Genomic DNA, 21,554 nt, shown 5'->3' with positions numbered 1-21,554 from the left:
ACACAGAAGATTTTCAGATCAATGTAGCTCTCTGCAAATGGTTGCCGACTTAAAAGACAGTAAAGTGCAACTTACAAAAATGATGGGTAGAAATGTGACAAATTATGTTTTTGGTTAAGACATCATTAGTCACATTTTCTGCACATCATTTTTGTAATTTTCTTACTAGTCGGATTTAAAACATTTGGTTTTATGTGTTTGAGTTTTTTGTAGATGTAAACTTGCCAATTCCTCAGAGTGCTATGGTGTACAGAGGAGATAAAGAGCTGGGGCACGACAGCACTAGTGTCAGAAAGATGCCAGACTGGGTTAGCGTGCTAGCTGCCTTTTGTCACCATAGACTACATTAACCCCTTCGCTGCGGGGGTTATTTTCCCGCTGTGCTGGGGGGGGGGGGGTGGGGGGGGGGGGGGCGGCACGGCACCCGCATGCTCATGACGAGCAGAGCTCGTCATGACCACACCCGTTCCCGTGGAACGCTCAGCACAGCAGGGGAATTATCCCTGCATGCGAGCGTTCCACGGCTCATGACGAGCTGCGCTCGTCATGAGCACCGGAGCACAGTGGCTCATGACGAGCTCAGCTCGTCATGAGCATGGAAGGAGTTAACCACCAGCCGGTGTTTTTATCTGAGCAGCCGTCTCAGCTAAACGGCTCTTTGTAACAAAATAGAAGAAATGATAATCAGGCCTGGAGGAGAAAAGACTGTATTGAAGCCAGCAGAAAGAGCACTACATGCTTTTACTTAGACTAGAAGCACAATCGCTTCCATAGCGATAACCATTAGATATTTTAGTCACCTGCATCTCACAGTCGACCGATCACCAGCCACTTGACAAACCGACAGCTTGTAAAACCCCTAGACACTTGGTACAAGATAGAGAGTCAAATCACAGAGCGCTGACATATATCTGAATTCCCCAGCAGGATGCAGGGTTACTCGCAATACCCTTGGAAAATAAATTCTACAGCTTCATATGAAAAGGAATGCAAATGAATAGGAAATGACTAAAATTATACAGGGAGCAGAGCCCAAAGGAGATGTCAGTGCAAGTGACCCATTTTTTATTGAAGCATCTTTCTAGTGCCCACCCAATCTGACAGAAAAGGTCCAACACTAGAGAGAGAAAATGCATTCAACAAATTTCAAAGGTAGACTATATGAAAGCAGCAACTTAATTAGAACACAGGGAATTTTGTAACTTTGGAGTTGAGACTATTGCTATTACTGGGGCTATTAATCTTTTATAAAATGCTGAGTATTCCAGTCAGCGCAGTGAGCTGGATGTTGTTAGTGAGGAAGGGGTGAAGGATTTTTAGCAGAGGAAGACTACTCGGACAACTAGGGTTTTGAGGATGAATGTAGGTACAAAGGTTCTTGCTCTGCTGCATAGTTAGGCTCACTTGCCCATTTCTTAGATTTCATATAACCGAAAGGACAAGCTGTCTGTTTGTGAAAGACCTATTCTGGTCTTCCTAAAAACTAGAGACTTACAGCACTTACCATTTTTTGGCTTTACCGTCACTCTCATTTACTTGCTTCTTATCCGATAGGTTGTCTTCATCTTCTTGTGTCTACCCCTTCCCTGGAGCACAGCCTCTTTGCCAGTCTTTTCCTTGGCTGACTTGTATCATTCCACTGCTCACTTATAGGGAAATACTTTCTTTTTGGTTAACCACTTCATGAGAGCGCATGGGTTTTCCAGTCATATCCCTTTGTGCTTGCCCTCCCTGCCAAATAGGACGCCTCATGTTGTCTGTTCTCCTTCGTATGCTGCTAGCTCTTTCGTGTGCTTCTCCTCCACCAAACTCCCCTGCCCCTATGCTTTGTGTTGTTCTGTTACTCATGAGCTTCTCGCTCAACCTTGTATTGCACTCTCTCTCAGTTGCTGCTTTTAGCCTCCTCCCCCCACACTGCTTTATATCCCTTTTATGGTATACAACCATTACAACGCAACTTTTACAACGCTACTTTTACAACGCAGGATCCATTACAACGCATGCCTTTACAACGCATGACATTACATAGCAGATGCTATTACAACGCATGCCATTACAACGTAAGTATAGGTAAGTTTTTAATTGTATTTTATATTTTATTTAACATTATTTAATTAATTTAATTAATATTAAAAATAAATAAATATATTAATTTATGTATTTTTATAAAATAAATTAAATATATTAATTTAAGTAATTTTAAAAAATAAGTATGAGTATAGGGTATTTTTAGGGTTCAGGGCTAGGTTTGGGTTATGGGGTATAGGGGTATTTTTAGGGTTCAGGGCTAGGTTTGGGTTATGGGGTACAGGGGTGTTTTTAGGGTTCAGGGCTAGGTTTGGGTTATGGGGTACAGGGGTATTTTTAGGGTTCAGGGCTAGGTTTGGGTAATGGGGTACAGGGGTATTTTTAGGGTTCAGGGCTAGGTTTGGGTTATGGGGTACAGGGGTATTTTTAGGGTTCAGAGCTAGGTTTGGGTTATGGGGTACAGGGGTATTTTTAGGGTTCAGCGCTAGGTTTGGGTTATGGGGTACAGGGGTATTTTTAGGGTTCAGTTTTTTAAAAAACGACTTTAAATAAATTAAATTAATTAAATTAAATAAATTAAAATTAAATTAATTACAATTTATTTAAAAAAAGATATACTTACCTATACTTACGTTGTAATGGCATGCGCTGTAATAGCATCTGCTATGTAATGACATGCGTTGTAAAGGATCCTGCGTTGTAAAAATCGCGTTGTAATGGTATGCGATGTAAAAGTATGCGTTGTAACGTCATACATCCCAATTTTATCCCCCTTTGCTACTCCCGGTTGTTTCCTCCCACCCGTTCCTCCAGTCCCCTGTGCTCCTTTTTTATTTTAAATTTATGTTTGGTGGGCCCAGCAGCAAACAAAGTGTACCCCACCCACCCTGGAGGATGACAACTGTCTCCTCACCAGACTTTGAGGCAAATGAAAGCTGGTACGGGCTGACAGTTTTGCGGGACAAGTCTTTGAATCTTATCCCAGAGCCAGAATTGACAAACTCTCTTTAGGAAAATACACTCTGCCTCAAGGAATCAGATCACTTTCTTCTGAATCTATAGGAGTTATTATGTGCATGTAATTTATGCTCCACTGGGTGCGTCAACCACAGGAACAATGTGACAGCAAGCAGACTTTTAAGAGCTGCTGACCCCTAAATTGTGTTACCACCACAATGTCTACCTTGAAGGTTAAGCAGCAGTAGCTCCCCTTCTGGAACACTCACTGTTGGTAATATCTGAAGTTGTAAATAGTCCCCTCAACAGTTTGCTGCTTTCCTCACTGACCAGCATATACACAGCAGTCCTATTAAATGGACAGTGGAACTTTTATTTTGGGATCAGGGTTTTATTTTGCTACACAGAGAAAGGGAAGTCTCTGAAGATTGCGGAGATAGAGCTGGGCTTTTGGGCTCATACTGTACCACTGTCTATAGACTCCAATGTTATTTTCATTTTAGTTCCTTACCATGCAAACGCTATAAAATTGAATTGTTAGACTTAGTATCACAGTACAGAAGAAGCTGATTTTGTTTGTGTTGTGCTTAATTTTACCAGTCCCCTTGCTACATTTTCAGCTCAATGTGATACTTTAACCCCCATACTTTTCTACCTCTTCAGTATATTCTTCCACCCAGAGTACTGTTTTAGATTCACACTCCGTGCATATACACTTTCATTTAAAGTTTCTTTTAACAATTACATTCTACTGTTACCTGTGTGCATCCGACCAGAGGATGATATTGGAGAGGCTTTATGTACCGATTGCAGTTCCCAGGCTCAATGGACCTAATTATCCTGAAATAGGCTGCCAAAGGAACTGAATGGGTTTGGCTGAAACATGTTGATGTTTTGAGAAGTCAAAAACAACAGAAGAGCGTGCCTTCTTAAGAGAAGAGCGAGCATGAAGAATCAGACTTGATTCTTTAGAAAGCCCTCACTCACCAACCTAGTTGGTGACATGCTTCATCATCGGGCCCCACCAGGAAGGTTGAGTACCTCCCTGATGTGCTTCGACACCAGAATTACTGCAGAGCAGGTAGGTTTTGTCAGGGTGATAAGTGATTGCGAAGTGAGTTTAAAAGTGTCTTGGTTGTGTCCAAAAATAGTTTTATTCGTCGGCCAATCAGGCACGAGTAAAAACAAAGTGATAGCAATAACAGGTTCCAAAAATGTTTTACTGCATTTTCACGCTAAGGCTCTCCTGGTTAGGGTGAGCCTTAGCCTGCTCATACCGCCGGGGTCCACACCTTGGTCCTGAAGAACGCCTAGTGATTAGCACCAGATAGGCAGAAACATGTTGACCACACACAGTGAGACATTGCTGACCAATCTATCCAGCACATACATCGCTCACTTCGTTTTTACTCGTGCCTGGTTAGCCGACGAATAAAACAATTTTTGGACACAACCAAGACACTTTTAAACTCACTTCACAATCACCCTCACAAAACCTACCTGCTCGGCAGTAATTCTGTCGTCGAAGCACACCGGGGAGGTACTCAACCTTCCTGGTGGGGCCCAATGATGAAGCATGTCACCAACTAGGTTGGTGAGTGAGGGCTTTCTAAAGAATCAAGTCCGATTCTTCATGCTCGCTCTTCTCTTAAGAAGGCACGCTCTAACGTTGTTTTTGACTATTCAATTTGGGGGACCAAGAGTGCTCCTTTAACTCCCTCTCTCTCGTTGTTTAATGATGTTTTGAGAAGACAATATGTATGTACATAGATCCCTAGATGCAGAGATTCAAAATAAATAATACATTCCTTACATAAAACCGACTGCTCTGAGGCCTTCGTTCAAGGATATTAGCTCCTTATTGCAAATAAATCCCCTGCTGCTCTACCTCTACCCCGATTTTGTTTTCCACTCAGGAAGTAAAGGAGTGAAAGATCCATTTATAGTGCACAGGCAAGCAACACGTACACAAGCAAGTGAAATGCCCAATATTATGAACTTCACATTCCCAACTTCAAAATCTGGGAATCAGTGAAAGGGATTGTATTTAATTGACTTTTGTATAGGTCAGTATATCATTGTATTGGGCGCACAGTGCTTTGCATGCAACTGTGGGAAGAAAGGAGAAATAGTAGGATAGGGGTGGGGAGCGTAGTGCGAGTTAGAAGTCAGAATGTGGGCATTGGGTCGGGATGGGGGAGAGTTAGCCATTGAGGGAGCAAGAAATTGCTTAAGGTGGAACTGAAGGGGGAGAGGATATTTTCATAATGTGATTGGGTTCATCCTATTCCAAGACGGTCAAAAGCAAGTTCTAGAGGTTTGTGCAGCCACCCCACCGAGTTTCTACTTAGAGAAGACATAAGAAGCTGACTGCTTATTTTAACTGAGTGGGTTGAGAACCTGATGAAGACTTTTAGGTTTTATCCAAAGAGGAAATAAGTGATGATTCCCTTGATAGTAAGCTTCCAATGAGTCTTCAGCATTTTACCGATACCTGGTTCAAGACAACCTCCTCGAGCAACAATACACTTCTGGCCTGGTCTGGTGTAGAGTAACAAGGGTATTCAGCAGGGATGGGTTCCCCTTCTCCTCAATCATAGTTAAATTATCATTTGGTTTTGTCATACACTATTATTGCAAGATAACACAACGCACTTATCCGAACGGGTATCTTGGTGCTGAGTAAGGGATTGTTATTGGTTCCAAACTCAAGACTCATTTGTATCGAAATCGGAAGGATGAAAGGCTGGTTTAGATGTAGGACTCCATCGTGCCACTACTGCTTATGTTAATTAGCATTTCTGTAGCGCTCAACCTCTCTGGAATGATGGAGACAGGCGGGTTATGGAGAAGATGTCTGGCACCAGCTAAATGAACCGATGAACTACAAAGCCAGACACTGCATGCTACAGGTCAGACTGTAGAATGCCCTCAAATTTAGGTATGTAGGTGTATTTTAGAAAGCATGCCTAGCTCTCTAGCCCGACACTGCGCATAAGTAAACTGTGACATCAGACATGAATGTGTGCTGTTAATTCCATGATAAACTGCTCTCTTATTACCACATGTCGGTAGGTTGTGAGGATGCCTTTTTGGTTTGGTGTAGCGGGAGGAACAGGAAAACTGGCTTTAAAAGCATACAAAGATAACACACCATCTTAGAAGAAACCCATGCATTGTACGGTCATGTTTAGCTCCAACGGGTTATTGGTGTGTGTTGGGGTGGAGAATTAAATGAGTAAAACTTCAATCCCTGGTGCTATCGGGATTGGACTATGGCAACTCCATGTCCAAAGAAATCCCGAAGCTCCGCCCAGCTCTGCTCAAGAGTGCTTTACATGATGCTGCCTGGGTAGCCCCAGGTGCGAGGAAATAGGATAACATCACATCTCATCTGATCACTCACAAATGGCACCCTATTGACTATATATTGGAACTCTCATTTATCTCATCAGTGAAATGATTCTCTCTCTACCCAACTGTGGCGTCCACACACCCGCCTTCTGGCAAATCCAGTTGTTAAGAAAGAAAGAAGTCTATCTTTCTAGGAAGTGCTTCCGCAGTCTCAAACTCCATTCCACCACACATCAAGACAACGCCACTATTTAAGTTGTTCTTCCTCCTGTAAATTGTCTTTGATGGCCCAAGTCTGAACTGATCCCAACTAATCTGACACAAACTACGCAAGTATTAAATTGCTGTGCAACTGCTAATAACCTTGGTCATTTATCTCCTCCATGATTAGCGTTTCCTTTGTACATTGTCTTTTCCTATAAGCATATTATGGACATGAGTCTATGTAAATTGCTTGGGCGTTTTTCGGAACGGTTTGCGCTATATAAAACTGCTAATAAATAAACAAAGTGAGAGTGCCTCAAAAAATAACATGAAAAAAGCCTTTAGACTTAGACAATAAAAGTTAAATACACAATGGTCTTACAATTGTAGTGATACACACTTCTCAAAATGGCAAAAAACTGCTTTAGGTTGGGTTCCAAGTTTCTGTTTGTCAGGCCTAGAGACAGCTGTCTGCCAGGACAGGGGCCTTCATTCTGCGACGGGGGTGGTCCTGGTGGACTGCCCTGATATAGTGAGAACCTTGGGACCGGCAAGAGCTGACTAGCCAGCCCATGGACTTCCCCACACGGCGGGAGAGGGCATACCCAAATCCCTGGCCCCTGTTTACGGTCACACTGGTGATATTCTGCATTGTGCATCCTATCATGGCTGTCCTTCGATATCCACGTCTCAGAGCCACCATTTTGTTGTTCCTTTTCCTCTCCCTCGGTCAGTTAGACCTCATCCTGCCGACCCTCAGCCATTGCTCCTCGGCTGGACTGCCTTCTCTCTTTCTCCCCCTTCCAGGCCCCCGGCTCTCCTCCCACCTATCTCATCTCCCCCCTCCCGCCCTCCCTCTCCCTACCCCCTTGGATGTCTTGTTTCTCGTGCAGTATGTAGATAAGTATCATATAATGGTTTTTAGCCTAATTCGTTGTGAAAATTGAATCCTGAGTGAATTTTCTATTTGCAGAGACACAACTCTAACCACTAGTATATGTAGTAGTTCTTTGTACTTACTATCACTATTTTGCGATTTTGAGCTTGCCCGGTTGCATCTCTCTCATGCGTGACTCTACAACTTATACATTTCCTTTTCTTTCATCAGTATCTCTTCCTTGTGGGACTCTACAACTCGCCGACTCCCTCCCTTTGTCTCCCGGGTCTCCCTGACTCTTGCCTTTCGAGGACCCCGTCTTGTACTGGATCGCTAATTTACCCTGGGTTTGAATGTGTTATCTTTTTGTAATTAATGTGATTTTTTTCTTGTCGTATGTTACCCCTCTGTTGACCCGCCTCCTAACCCCCTGTCCCTTGTGCCCTTTGACTAAGCACTCTTTCGCCCCTTGTTGGGAAAGATCCATTATTCATACTCTGGAGTCTCAGTGATCCCTCTGAGAGAGTCCACAGCATCAAGGGAGCCACTCACAGTTGAGGTTATGGTATGGCGCCCCTTGCCAAAGCACTGTCCCCCTTGCCAAAGCACTCCCTCTCCCCTTGTTGGGGAAGGATCCAGTAGTTAGGCCTTGGAGTCTCAGAGACCCCTCTGAGAGAGTCCACAGCGTTAAGGGAGCCTCACGCAACGGAAACGTGGGAATGATTCTATTTCCCCTGGGATCACACCTTACCGGACTCTGGACGCAGCTTTTACTCTTCTACCGGTTTGTGCCCTCATCACCCTCCCCCTTCTCTTTCATGCTCGGTCTCTCACCCTCCCCACCTCTTTCCCTCCTCATTCTTGGTCTACTTCCTCTGCTCCTACACCCTCTCCACTGAATCTCCGCCCATGCCTGCTCTTTCCCTTATGTATATGTCCTTATTGTTTTTCTCGACCTAACATGTAACTACGTAACTATGCTCTGAAACTGTGTAACCTTGTAACGATGTATCCTGCAGCTATGGTCTGATACTCATGTAAAGCGCTCTGATACCTTCGGGTCTAGCCAGCGCTATATAAAATCTTTCAAATAAAAAATAAATAAACCATGTGTCCTGTTCTATTAAACTTCTTTGCTTTGGTTATTTCTTAAAAATGGGTTTGTTTTTTTATTGCAAGCAACGGCCATCATGGCTAAGTGAAGGCATGTTTTGGCTTCTACTTTTTATTTATGAAACATAAGTTTGCATTAAAAATTTGGAAAAAAATACCTTTGAAACCAGTTTGCTGAGGTCAGAACTACTGGCATTGCCAATGTGTGTTTTAATAACCATAGAAAGAAAATGCACAGATTAGTGGATTAACAGAGAATAGGACCACATTAAGTTCGTGTACAGCACATAGAACTGGATCACAGGTGTAGCAGTGAGGTGAAACCATACAGCAAAGTTCTTTGATGTAGTTTTTGCTAGCCTTTTGTAGGATGATGATTAAAACTGGATTTATTTGTAAGGTAAGATTTTTATGAAAGGGATCAATCACCTCAAAGCTGCTATTAATGGCAAATGGACATGGTTAATCAATATAACCACTTAGACGGCCTGCTACATTGTAAACAGATTAGAGGTTGAAATTTAAAAGGCCCATGCAAAATATGTAAGGTATTAATATGTAACATTCAACAATACCACCTCTTTCCACTTGAACATATGTCCACTTTTTTTTTTATTCTCAACTTCCTCCCTTTCTTTCCTATGCCACTGCACCCCCCACACCACCATTGTCTGTTGCACCCAACCATGTAGAGTTTCCGAGTTACTCTGCACACTTTTCCCCTGGCTTACCAATGCCAACTTCTCCCTTTATTTGAAGATTAAATGCTGTATTGATTTTCTCATGTTTCAGTGCATTTCTGAGTTTACAGTCTTTTGTCTAATTGTGGACTGTAAAGTACATGAAATCCCTCGGGGTAGAGTAGCGTATACCATATAAAAATCTTCAATCAATACAGGTTTTCGATTCTTGTTTAGTTTGTACTAAAATTGTGCAGTGAGGCACACTACTTTCCTGTTTGACTGAATTAAAACAAACAAATAAATATTTGGGGAAAAGTAAAAACCCAGCCTGCAATCATCTTGACTTGATGTTTTGAACTAGGTACTTGCCAGATGAAACCTAAGCTGGTTACAACAAGCCAAAATTTAGATGCAGAGGCCTTGTATTCTATTTGACAATGCTTGGCTGCCAAAGACTAACCATAACTGGGCTTGGTGGCTATAGCCTTCTGATTGGCCAATGGGAGCCCATTTGCAAAAATAGTGGGTATCCTGCTCCTGCTCTTTTGGGACATCGGAAGATGACTGTTCTTATTTTGTGATCCTTGGTAGGAATCCGCCCAGTCTTCTAATCAGCAACTGAAGCGGACATTTCTTGGCGCGTGATGTGCTGCGCAGGTGAACTAAAGAAAATGTGGATTCCTCATGCTTGCATATTTCTGCAAAATATTTTGCCAACCCGTTCACACAACCGTGGTTTCAAAAAGAAATTCTCTCTCCATCGATCCTTTCCGTTTTCCCACAGCTTGATAAATCGGAGATCTAAAACCTCTGGACACAGGAGTAGAGCAAGATTGATTGACAGGGAGAAATGGAGATGCCAATCTCCTCCTGAAACATATGCAAAAGAAAATCAATTGCGTTTATTTTGCATCGTTTGATCCCCTTCAGAAGGACTGCTTATGCAACAATCAATTTTTTTCTATAATAACCAAGGAAAAAGAAGCAAATCAAATTATTTCTGAGAAACTAACACTATATATAGGCCTATAATATATTCTTGTAAATCAGTGCCGACCTCCCTGCCAAATGTTCTCTGTATTGCCAAAGGAACTTTCTGTTCAGCATGCAGGATCGTGCATAAACCTGCCTGAAAAGAAGACAGTGCAGATGAAAGATCTTTGCACATTTCAAGAGTACTGGAAATGTGACCATTTCCTTCATTCTAGAAGCATGTGCATCGAAAAGGAGTCAACAGGTGCATGTTCAAGGCAGCGACCTTCAATTAATCAGCTACCTTTGCAATATTACCTGTGACTGAATTTTAGATTTCTTTAAAAAATGCAGAAAGTGGTCAGTAAAGTATGTTGCCCATGTCATGTGAAAACTGCACTTGCTGATTTTAAATGAGGGCTGGTGCTATTGAGACTGTCAGCCCATAAACCTTTACCTACACCTGTGAAAAAATAACACACAGACAGATACAACGTCAAAAAAGTAAAACCCCAAAACTCTTTTTCGGCTTGATTAAACCATCAAGCGGGAATCTGAGCAGTAAATATGATTTAGTTCAAGACTGCGGCTATTGCTTTTTAAACTCAAGTGACCCAAGGAGAGGAATTTAAAAGGCTGTGTTCGAGCTGCAATGCAAGTGTATCAGAGTTGGCGGTGGCCTATGCCTGTGGGTTGTATGGTCAGCATCTTCCAGAACTGGATTCCAATGAGTGTGGGAATCAGCAGCTCTGAGCGGTTGACGCTAGGCCGGAGCTGAAAACATGCAGAGACAGGCGTTGACAAAGACAATAGGTCTGCCTTTGTAATAAGTTCGCTCATTTCTGTATCGTAACCTTCCACTTAACATTCAGTATTGTTAGCCAACATAGGGCTTGAATTTGCTAAAAAGGGTAATTAAATTCAAAGTTGTTCCAAAGAGGGTCCCCAAAAATATTTCTTGCCTGGGGCTCCCGAAACCCTTAAGATGACCCTGATCTGCAATTAACAGCACTTTTGAGGGGGAAGTGTGTACCATATAGAAGCGAGAACCGCATGTGCCTGGTTAACAGATGTGCTCTGGGAAAATGTGTAATTCTAATGAAGAATAAGACTTTCAAAGCATTCATAGCTTAAGAGCAAAGACAGAGATGGGGAATAATAACCTAATTTGGAGTCTGGTGCTAATTTTAAAGAAGGACAGCGAACACACTAATACTCTTATTGCACCTGGGCATAGATGGGGATGCAGCAATACCCTGCATTTAGAAATGTGCAGTAATACTGAAAAACTATCAGTGCCCGTGTTAGGGCACATTGTAGCACCACTCTGGCGGTAAATGCACTGATTAGAACTCTCCCAGAATCTCTTCAACAACTGCTTTCAAACTGGAAGCCAAAAGATTCCTATTGAACACATTTTACATTAATTTGTGCTTGGATCACTTGTTCGAAATCTCTGTTCCTACAATCTTTGTACCCACGTATGATGCTGCTCCTCTTTACCGCATTCTATGTCCCCCCTTCGCAGCCCTTTATATTCTTGTTTTTCTAATTACTCTCTGTGAATCACGTGTTCTGGTAAACAGGAGAGTATTCCTGTGGTATATTCCTACTTGTTGTCATCATGGGATCTATGCTCCTTCTCCGCATTACTTACTTGCTTATTGTACTATTCTATTGTACAATGGTGTATTTGATTACAGCTCGTATAAATATGTGCTCATAGGACACTCAAAGGGGTTAATGATATCACAAGTATTATTTTTGTCCAGTATCTGGGTCCCTTCTTAGTATGTGGTCTCATCTTCTTACACAAAAAAGAGTGCATTGTTTGAGACTTAAAAAGGTAAACTCAAAAAAATCGAAAAAGCGGGAGACCTCAGACTGTAGAGCATCACGCGGGAGGAAAAAAACACTAACAAGCTCACCCGATTGGCAATGTACAAAGTGAGACTTAAGGGCTCTGTTGATCTTATTTATTTATAAAGTTTTATATAGCGCGAACAAGATCCCGGAGGATATCAGAGCGCTTTACAAAGTAAGGAGGGAAGGACATCAATCCAATATTGACAAGAGTAAGAATACACAACAGGAATTCTCGCCTAAATCTCAGACAAATAAACACCTTAATCCCAGAACAAAAGAATCAAGGAGAATAGTACAATAAGCAAGTAAGTAATGCGGAAAAGGAGCATAGATCCCATAACGACAACAAGTAGGAATATACCACAGGAATACTCGCCTGTTTCCCAGAACAAGTGATTGACAGGGAGTAATAAGAAACACAAGAATATAAAGGGCTGCGAAGGGGGACGTAGAATGCGGTAAAGAGGAGCAGCATCATATGCGGGTACAAACGTTGGAACAGAGATTTCGAACAAGCGAATTAAGCACAAATCAAGGTAAAAATTTGTTCAATAGGAATCTTTTGGCTTCCAGTTTGAAAGCAGTCGTTGAAGAGATTCTGGGAGAGAGTTCCAAATCCTTGGGGCGCGCCGGAGAAGGCTCGGACCCAGATTCTCTTTTTCCTAAGGATGGGTGGTTTCAGGAGGAGAGGGATAGCGCTTCTTGATGCATTTCCACTGCAGGATAATTCAAGCTTTTGCGCTAGATACCTGGGAGTTTTGAAATGCAGGGCTTTGTGCGCTAGAACGGCAATCTTTAACTGAATTTGCGCTTCATAAGGCAACCATTTAAGCGATTTTAGGATTGGGGATTTGTGCTCACTTCGTTTGGTACCAGTGACCAGTCTGGCTGACGCGTTCAGTGAGGCCCTTAAGGGGGCCAGGGTGTATTTGGGAGCTTGTACCACCTGCTTGAAGTCCTATGAGCCACCAGCTAGATGAACCATCTTTCCTCAAAGACCCAAACATCTAACAACCAGGCAATAAGCTCCGGGACAGCCCCCTTCCAAAAACCCACCTAGCCAGTTACCCAAAGGGTCACCAGCTAAAGTCCTCCAAAGACACCACGATCTAGCAACCCATGGTCACCACATGGAAATACTTAGCTTTCTAACAACCAGCTGGAAATCCAGGGGGCACCATCTGGAAATACCCCACTTCCTACCCTAATCAGCCAAAACTCTGAGGTCACCATCTCAAGATATCTAGCTTCCCGATACCCACCCATGTCACAACCTGAAGGTATCTAACACCAACCAGACAGGAACCCCTTGGTCACCACCTGGAGGTATAAAGCTTCTTAACACCAGCCAACTAAGGTACCCGCACACCAGATGGAGATATCCAGCTCCCAAACAGCAACCAGCTAGGAACCCAGTAGTCTTCAAAGGGAGGTATCCGGCTCCTTAACTTCTCAACTAACCAGCAAGCCTGTGGTCACCACCTAGACGTATTCGGCTTCCTAACACCAACAAGCTAGCAACAAAGTTATAAATACCTGGAAGTATCAAGCTACCTAACACCAACTGTTAAGAAACCCCTAGGTCACCACATGGAGGTATCTGGCTTTCTAACATCTCAACCAGCTAACATCCTTTAGTTAGCACCTGGAAGTATCAGACTTCCTGACCCTAATCAACTAGTAACCCAGTGCGAATCGCTTGGATGTATTCTGCTTACTAACATCACAACCAGCTTGGAATTCTGTGGTCATCGTCTGAAGGTATCTGGCTTCCTAACACACCCAGCTAATAAGCTATGGCTGCCACATGCACATATCCAGCTTACTAACAACCACCATGTAGGAACCCACTGGTCACCACCTGGATTTATCCAGTTTTCTAACACCAGCCAATTAGGAACTCATTTATCACCATCTTGAGTTATTCAACTTTCTAACACTAACCAGCTATGGACCCCTCAGTCAACACCTGGAGGTAGGTACCTGGCTTTTAACATCATCTAGATAGGAACGTTATGGTCACCACCAGGAGGTATCCGGCTTCTTAACACCTTCATAACATCAATTAGTTAGGAACACTGTAAACACCAAGTAGAGGTATCCAGCTTCATACACTAAACAGCTAAAACTCTGGTCAACTTTAAGATACAAAGGTTCCTGACCACCACCCACTAGGAGACAGGCGGAATTTGGCTTTAAAACCCATGGTCACCACCTGAAGGTATCACGCTGCCAAACACCCACCAATTAGGAACCCTGTGGCATGTGATTTAAAACTTGTTAGACCTGGCATCTTTGGCGTGGTTTCCCCTATCTTTTTGCCTCTACCTCCTGTATTTTTGATGCTGTGCTGGATTTCGTTTTTGCTGGTTTATATGCTTTGGACACTCTGCCACTGCTGATCAGTGTCAGAGTGTAAGTGCTCCCTGTGTAAATTGTTATTATGATTGGATATACATGATTGGCATATTTCTATCACCAAGAAGTCCCTAGTAAAGTGCACAGGGTGTGCCAGGGCTGGTGATGACAAATGCTGCTAGTGGGCTTGCAGCACTGATTGTGCCCCCCACATAAGTAGCCCTAAAATGGTGTCTCAGGCCTGCCACCGCAGTGCCTGTGTGCAGTCTGTGAACTGCCATGTCCTCCTGGTCACTGACCAGGCCTAACCCTTCCCTACATGTGCACATTGGTTACCCCTATAGAAGGCCCAAGGTACCCCCTTGGGCAGGGTAGAGCATGTACTTGTGACCATTCATTCATTCATTCTTTTCGGAAGCTCTTGAAGACTTGGCTCTTCTCCCAGGCCTATGACTGAATCTTATCTGCTGTTTGTTTTCTGTATCTGTAATTGTCTAGTCATATTTTATGTTTTAGTCTGCGCCTTGATGCCCTTGGGCTAAGTCCGCGCATTATAAATAACCATTCATTCATTCATTCATTCATTCATTCACTTGTGCAGGTGACATGCTCTGGTAGTGAATTACAGCCATTTTCGTTTTTCACTGCTGCAAGGCTATCTTGCTCCATAGGCTATCGTGGGGGATACTGGCGACAGTGGCTACCAGCATATCTTCCCATAGGAACAAGATATGACATACAAATCTGGTATCTCTAAACTCAGAATTTAATACCACATCTTTTAGGAAAGGTTGTTTTTAAATCCTGTGTTTGAGAACAGCACTTTTAGAAAGTTGCTGTTCTCTTGTCTGACCTTTCTGTTTGCCTCGGCCTGTTTGTGAATTAACTGTCTGGTTTGAGAGTGACAGGGGCTGGGGATTCCCCAGGAGGCTGGCTGAGTCAGCCCTAGGCTGAATGACTACATTTGAAACTTGAGTGGTGGCAGGAGATAGCACCTGGGCCTGAATAGGGCTGTGCCTGCCTTCCACAATGCTGGCTCCACCTCCTGCTGGGCGGCTGACGACCCTACCCCTCACTCTGAAAGGAAAGGCGAAGCCAGGAAAACAAAGTGCTCAAGGAACACCCAGAACTGGTTCAGACTGGGCTCAGGGCCCACTTGCACAAAGAGAACAAAGACTTTTAGCGGTATAAGTACAGGACCCCTGACAACCGAAAATTAGATCATCCTGGAACCAAGAAGGAACCTCTGCCAAGGAGAAAGCTAAAACTGAAGAAGGAAGACTGTCCTGCTGTTGCTCTGCTGGACTGACCTGCTGTTGCTTTGCTGCCAAGGAGAGGGGAAGGACTTTGCTTTGTGCTGTGTCCCCTTGCTTGAAGGAATCTCCAAGGGCCTGAGAAGAGCTGGCTCCCTGTTCTGAAGTCCCGGGAACAAAAGGACTTCACCCCCTCAGCTTCCCTGAGCTCTGCTGAGAGAGTTCGGTCCTTCCTGGATTGCTTGGCCCATGTGTGGTGCCTCTGGAAGTTATACCTGTGTTGGAGAGCTGGAAATCAAGCTTTTAAAGACTTTGCTACAGAAAATGTATCGCAATCCAGGCCGAGCAAGAAAATTCCCGCCACTACGAAGACAGAGATCGTCGCATCGCCTGTCCCCGCTGCCTGAAGACGTCGCACCCTTCGTTAGCATTTCCGCCGCTGTGAACATTGTTGCAGAGCCGGTCATCGCTGGGTGAGATCATCGCATCACGCCGCTGCGAGAATCGTTGCAGTGCCATCTCATCGAGGAGCTGCAAGAAAAAGATCGCCGCTGGACCGCGCATCGTCGCCCCGGAGATCGTCGCTACACCTAAGAATCATCGCATCGTGCCTTTGCGGGAGAAAACTTCCTACAGAACCTACGCATCAGAATCCATACAAGTGGCCTTCCTCCCCATACAGACCAAATTCGTCGCAACACGCCTGCTGCTGCAGCAGGGCTAACGCCTCCCCAGGGTCTCACGAGCAACACATAGCTTGTTTTTCACCGCTACAGCTTCTGTGCTTGGAACTTTTTATCGCTAACAAAGGTACTGTGGCTAAAACATGACGCAGCTGTGGATAATTTTATCGCTAACCTTAAGAACCTTACGAACTCTTTAGCAACCATATTCTTGAACTGTGTAAGTTGGATTTTTGTAGTTTTGGTCTTGTGCAGTTTAAATTAAATACCTTTATTTTTCTATACTGTTGTGGAGTCAGTTTGTAGTGTTTCACTGTGTTACTGTGAGTTTTGGTACAAATACTTTACACATTGCCTTTGATAAACCTTGACTGCTCGTGCCAAGCTACCAAGGGGGTGAGCAGGGGTTATCTCAGAGGGTTTCCTCCTTACCCTGACTAGAAGCAAGGGTCCCTATTTGGACAGTGGTACCTACCTCTGCCAACTAGAGACCCCCAGTTCTAACACAACTTCTTTACAGCAACCAACGAGGAACCTATTAGACACGACATGAAGGCATCTAGCTTCCTAACATCTTAACCAATTAGCAACCCATGGTCACCTTCTGGAGGCATTCCGCTTCCAAACACCAACCAGCTAAGAACCCAGAATTCCCCACCTGGAGGTGTATCGGGCTTTCCAACTAGATAGGAACCCTGTGGTTACCCCTTGCAGAATCGGGCTTAATAACATAAAGCAGTTAGGAACACACTGGTCAACACTTGGAGGTATCCAGCTTATTAATGGCAATCAACTAGGAACTCAACCGTTGCAACTGGGGGTATCCAGCAAGTGACCAGCTCCTACCCTGGGGACATAGAAATGCAGCAATAAAACACAGTAAATTAGGTTGTGCAAGATATGATTACAGGAATAGGCTTTGTGTATTGAACTATACAAGTCCGATACATTTTTTTAATAGTTGGTGAGCAAATGTCCATATTATCTTAATGAATGGGAAGGACACATTCATTAAGAAGGAAGACTGTCCTGCTGTTGCTCTGCTGGACTGACCTGCTGTTGCTTTGCTGCCAAGGAGAGGGGAAGGACTTTGCTTTGTGCTGTGTCCCCTTGCTTGAAGGAATCTCCAAGGGCCTGAGAAGAGCTGGCTCCCTGTTCTGAAGTCCCGGGAACAAAAGGACTTCACCCCCCCAGCTTCCCTGAGCTCTGCTGAGAGAGTTCGGTCCTTCCTGGATTGCTTGGCCCATGTGTGGTGCCTCTGGAAGTTATACCTGTGTTGGAGAGCTGGAAATCAAGCTTTTAAAGACTTTGCTACAGAAAATGTATCGCAATCCAGGCCGAGCAAGAAAATTCCCGCCACTACGAAGACAGAGATCGTCGCATCGCCTGTCCCCGCTGCCTGAAGACGTCGCACCCTTCGTTAGCATTTCCGCCGCTGTGAACATTGTTGCAGAGCCGGTCATCGCTGGGTGAGATCATCGCATCACGCCGCTGCGAGAATCGTTGCAGTGCCATCTTATCGAGGAGCTGCAAGAAAAAGATCGCCGCTGGACCGCGCATCGTCGCCCCGGAGATCGTCGCTACACCTAAGAATCATTGCATCGTGCCTTTGCGGGAGAAAACTTCCTACAGAACCTACGCATCAGAATCCATACAAGTGGCCTTCCTCCCCATACAGACCAAATTCGTCGCAACACGCCTGCTGCTGCAGCAGGGCTAACGCCTCCCCAGGGTCTCACGAGCAACACATAGCTTGTTTTTCACCGCTACAGCTTCTGTGCTTGGAACTTTTTATCGCTAACAAAGGTACTGTGGCTAAAACATGACGCAGCTGTGGATAATTTTATCGCTAACCTTAAGAACCTTACGAACTCTTTAGCAACCATATTCTTGAACTGTGTAAGTTGGATTTTTGTAGTTTTGGTCTTGTGCAGTTTAAATTAAATACCTTTATTTTTCTATACTGTTGTGGAGTCAGTTTGTAGTGTTTCACTGTGTTACTGTGAGTTTTGGTACAAATACTTTACACATTGCCTTTGATAAACCTTGACTGCTCGTGCCAAGCTACCAAGGGGGTGAGCAGGGGTTATCTCAGAGGGTTTCCTCCTTACCCTGACTAGAAGCAAGGGTCCCTATTTGGACAGTGGTACCTACCTCTGCCAACTAGAGACCCCCAGTTCTAACACAACTTCTTTACAGCAACCAACGAGGAACCTATTAGACACGACATGAAGGCATCTAGCTTCCTAACATCTTAACCAATTAGCAACCCATGGTCACCTTCTGGAGGCATTCCGCTTCCAAACACCAACCAGCTAAGAACCCAGATTTCCCCACCTGGAGGTGTATCGGGCTTTCCAACTAGATAGGAACCCTGTGGTTACCCCTTGCAGAATCGGGCTTAATAACATAAAGCAGTTAGGAACACACTGGTCAACACTTGGAGGTATCCAGCTTATTAATGGCAATCAACTAGGAACTCAACCGTTGCAACTGGGGGTTTCCAGCAAGTGACCAGCTCCTACCCTGGGGACATAGAAATGCAGCAATAAAACACAGTAAATTAGGTTGTGCAAGATATGATTACAGGAATAGGCTTTGTGTATTGAACTATACAAGTCCGATACATTTTTTTAATAGTTGGTGAGCAAATGTCCATATTATCTTAATGAATGGGAAGGACACATTTACATGTTAGGTTCAAAATTCGGATTTCTCCAAGCAGAATACATATCCACCAGCATGAAAAAAGTTAATACAGTCACACAGCTAGAACTGGCATTCCAGATATGCTCTCCGGTAAACACTGATGTAGAAACAAAACACTCTTTGCTGGAGGACTTAATTTTCAGCAAGTCTAAACACGACCCTCCTGCTTTGCATGTGCTACATTTACATAAGCTTAGCGCTGAGAATGTAGGCCTGGAGGGAGGGAGAGTGGGGAGACCGAGGACCTTCCCAGGTTGCCGGGGTTTTGAGCTCAAATATAGTTTTTAATCAAGCACGTAATCCTCCTGTGGAACCTAGAGCCATGGTCCTCTACACATACCTACAACTGTTGTCAATCTTGTTCTGCATATCACCTTAATTAGATCCCACTACTTGCTTTTAATAAACCCGAAGAAGTTAATATCTTAGCTAGACCGAAGCAATGCACTGCAGATTCCTGAGCTAAAGGGCGAATACTCTAAAACAAAAGCAGTCCTATGTGATATGACAGTGGGGGTTGGAGGGTCACAATATCAGTCGAAATATCAACCTGCAACAATATCACATCAACTTTATAGACTACCACTATTTTCTCCTGGTATGCAGATGTAGATTTACAAAAGTAATGTATCTAGACTTCACTACAAACTCACCAAAACAGCAGTTGACAATATTAAAATAACTTTGCAGGTCAAAATTACATGAGATATTGTAACATACATCTTACATGACACAGTTACCTTTTTCATATCTTTTTCTGCTAATTTTACAAACCTATATGGCGTCAACATCTTGTACCCTTGCTTAAGCATTATGGTTTTACTAAATGCATACCTCCACCAATGTTTTTGCAAATGTTATGGAATCCCTTAGTTTGTTCTGCTGTGTGTATTTTTTTAAAATCTGCTGTAAAATATTGTGATTTTTGTTTTATTGTCTGAATCGCTGTTAAAACATCTATACTGGATATCTTTTATATTTTTTCTTTTGGAACCGAATAAAGAGTTGCCCAGCCGAGCGCCTATGGTGAGGCCATTTTCTCTATGTAGGCTGCAGCCTATATAGAGGAAATGCAGAGTGCGCATGACAAACAGTCAGGGCCTACAGCATTGGGCAAGCCACTCCTTCCTGACCCATCCCACGTGCCCGCCCCAAGCAGGCATACCCTTCTGCTTTCTCGCAGCACAAGAAGAAACATTAAATGGAGTTTAAAATACCATTTTATGTTTCGGCTTATCGCACTGCAAGAAAGCAGTGGGGAGACGCTCCTCTGCCCTAATGGAGGAGCCGCCCCTGGAAAGAATGGAGAACAATGATGAGGCATGAAGGTCCAGTTGATAAATTCTGTTAAGAACTGCAGCTGTGTTCTTAAAGGCTTTGTAATAATAATTTGAATATTTACCCCTTGCTACTTCAGAAAGGATATTCTATAGCGCTATAATAAAAGGTGCTGCAATTATCCAAATTATTGCGATTGGAAGGATGAATGTTGGGCATGGCCCTTCTTAGGAGATTTCCCTAAAACGTATTTGCTTTTTTTTCCTTCTGGTTTTTGCAGATTCTTTTTTCATGGCCTTAGGGCTCTGGGCACTTTGCTTTTGTAATGCAGTGGGAAAGCACACACGTGCTTCCTACACATTCTAGGAAATGGTGCTTATTGGTTTAGGTGATTCCACATGAATACCCTGTAGAGGTATTCCACATACCCAACTGCACTGGCTAATGGTGGGACGCAGCACTGATTGTGCCACCCACTGGAATAGCCTTTCAAACGTGTATCAAGCCTGCCATTGCAGGCCTATTGGTCAGCAGGTGAGCTTATGCTCAGTTTGGCATTTCTAACTAGTCAGCCAACCCAGAGAGGGGCTTCCACTAGAGCACCCCTAGTGTAAGCCCTGTGGGGTGGAGCAAGTTGTAGGCGAAAGCCAGGGCAGGAACACATAGGTGTTCCATGTCCAGGGAGTGGACAACGCCCATGTGCTTTTTCCCTACCTAGAAGGTTGGCTCTTCCAATAAGACAACACCTTGGTTCTGCAGATTCTCTTTTAGCGGCCCTAAGGCTCTGGGCACTTTCCTACTGTAACATGGTACAAACCTGCCAATGCAGGCCTGTGTGTGCACCCATGCACCTGTGATGTTTTTAAAACATGTCTCAAGCCTGCCATTGCAGGCATGTGTGTGCACACTTACACCTATGATGGATTTAGACATGTGTCAATTCTGCCCTTGAAGGCCTGAGTGTGCACACTTGCACTTATGCTCAAGTTGGCCTTCTTAAACCACTGGCCAATTCGGAGGGTACCTTTCACTACAACTACAGCACCCCTAGGAAAAGTCTTAAGGGGTGAAGCAAGTGGTAGGTGAAAGGCAGGGCAGATACACATGTATTCCCTGCCCAGGTAGGAAAGAATATGTGTGTTTTCACTACCTATGAGGTTTGATCTTCCCGTAGGCTAACATGGGGGAAATGGTTGAAATTACTTCATGCTGCGATAGT

At 43.9% G+C, this 21,554-nt stretch overlaps 1 protein-coding gene across 2 annotated transcripts in view; it reads right to left on the bottom strand.

The window, feature by feature from the left end:
• FAM168A (family with sequence similarity 168 member A) overlaps window positions 1-21,554 on the bottom strand; it is a 489,029-nt gene that overhangs the window by 385,887 nt on the left and 81,588 nt on the right. The gene's annotated exons all lie outside the window — the stretch shown is intronic.

The sequence above is a fragment of the Lissotriton vulgaris genome, chromosome 8 (assembly GCF_964263255.1).
Source record: "Lissotriton vulgaris chromosome 8, aLisVul1.2, whole genome shotgun sequence".
Lineage (NCBI taxonomy): Eukaryota > Metazoa > Chordata > Amphibia > Caudata > Salamandridae > Lissotriton > Lissotriton vulgaris.
The sequence above is the reverse complement of the archived record's forward strand: the minus strand, read 5'-3'. Positions and strand labels throughout refer to the sequence as shown.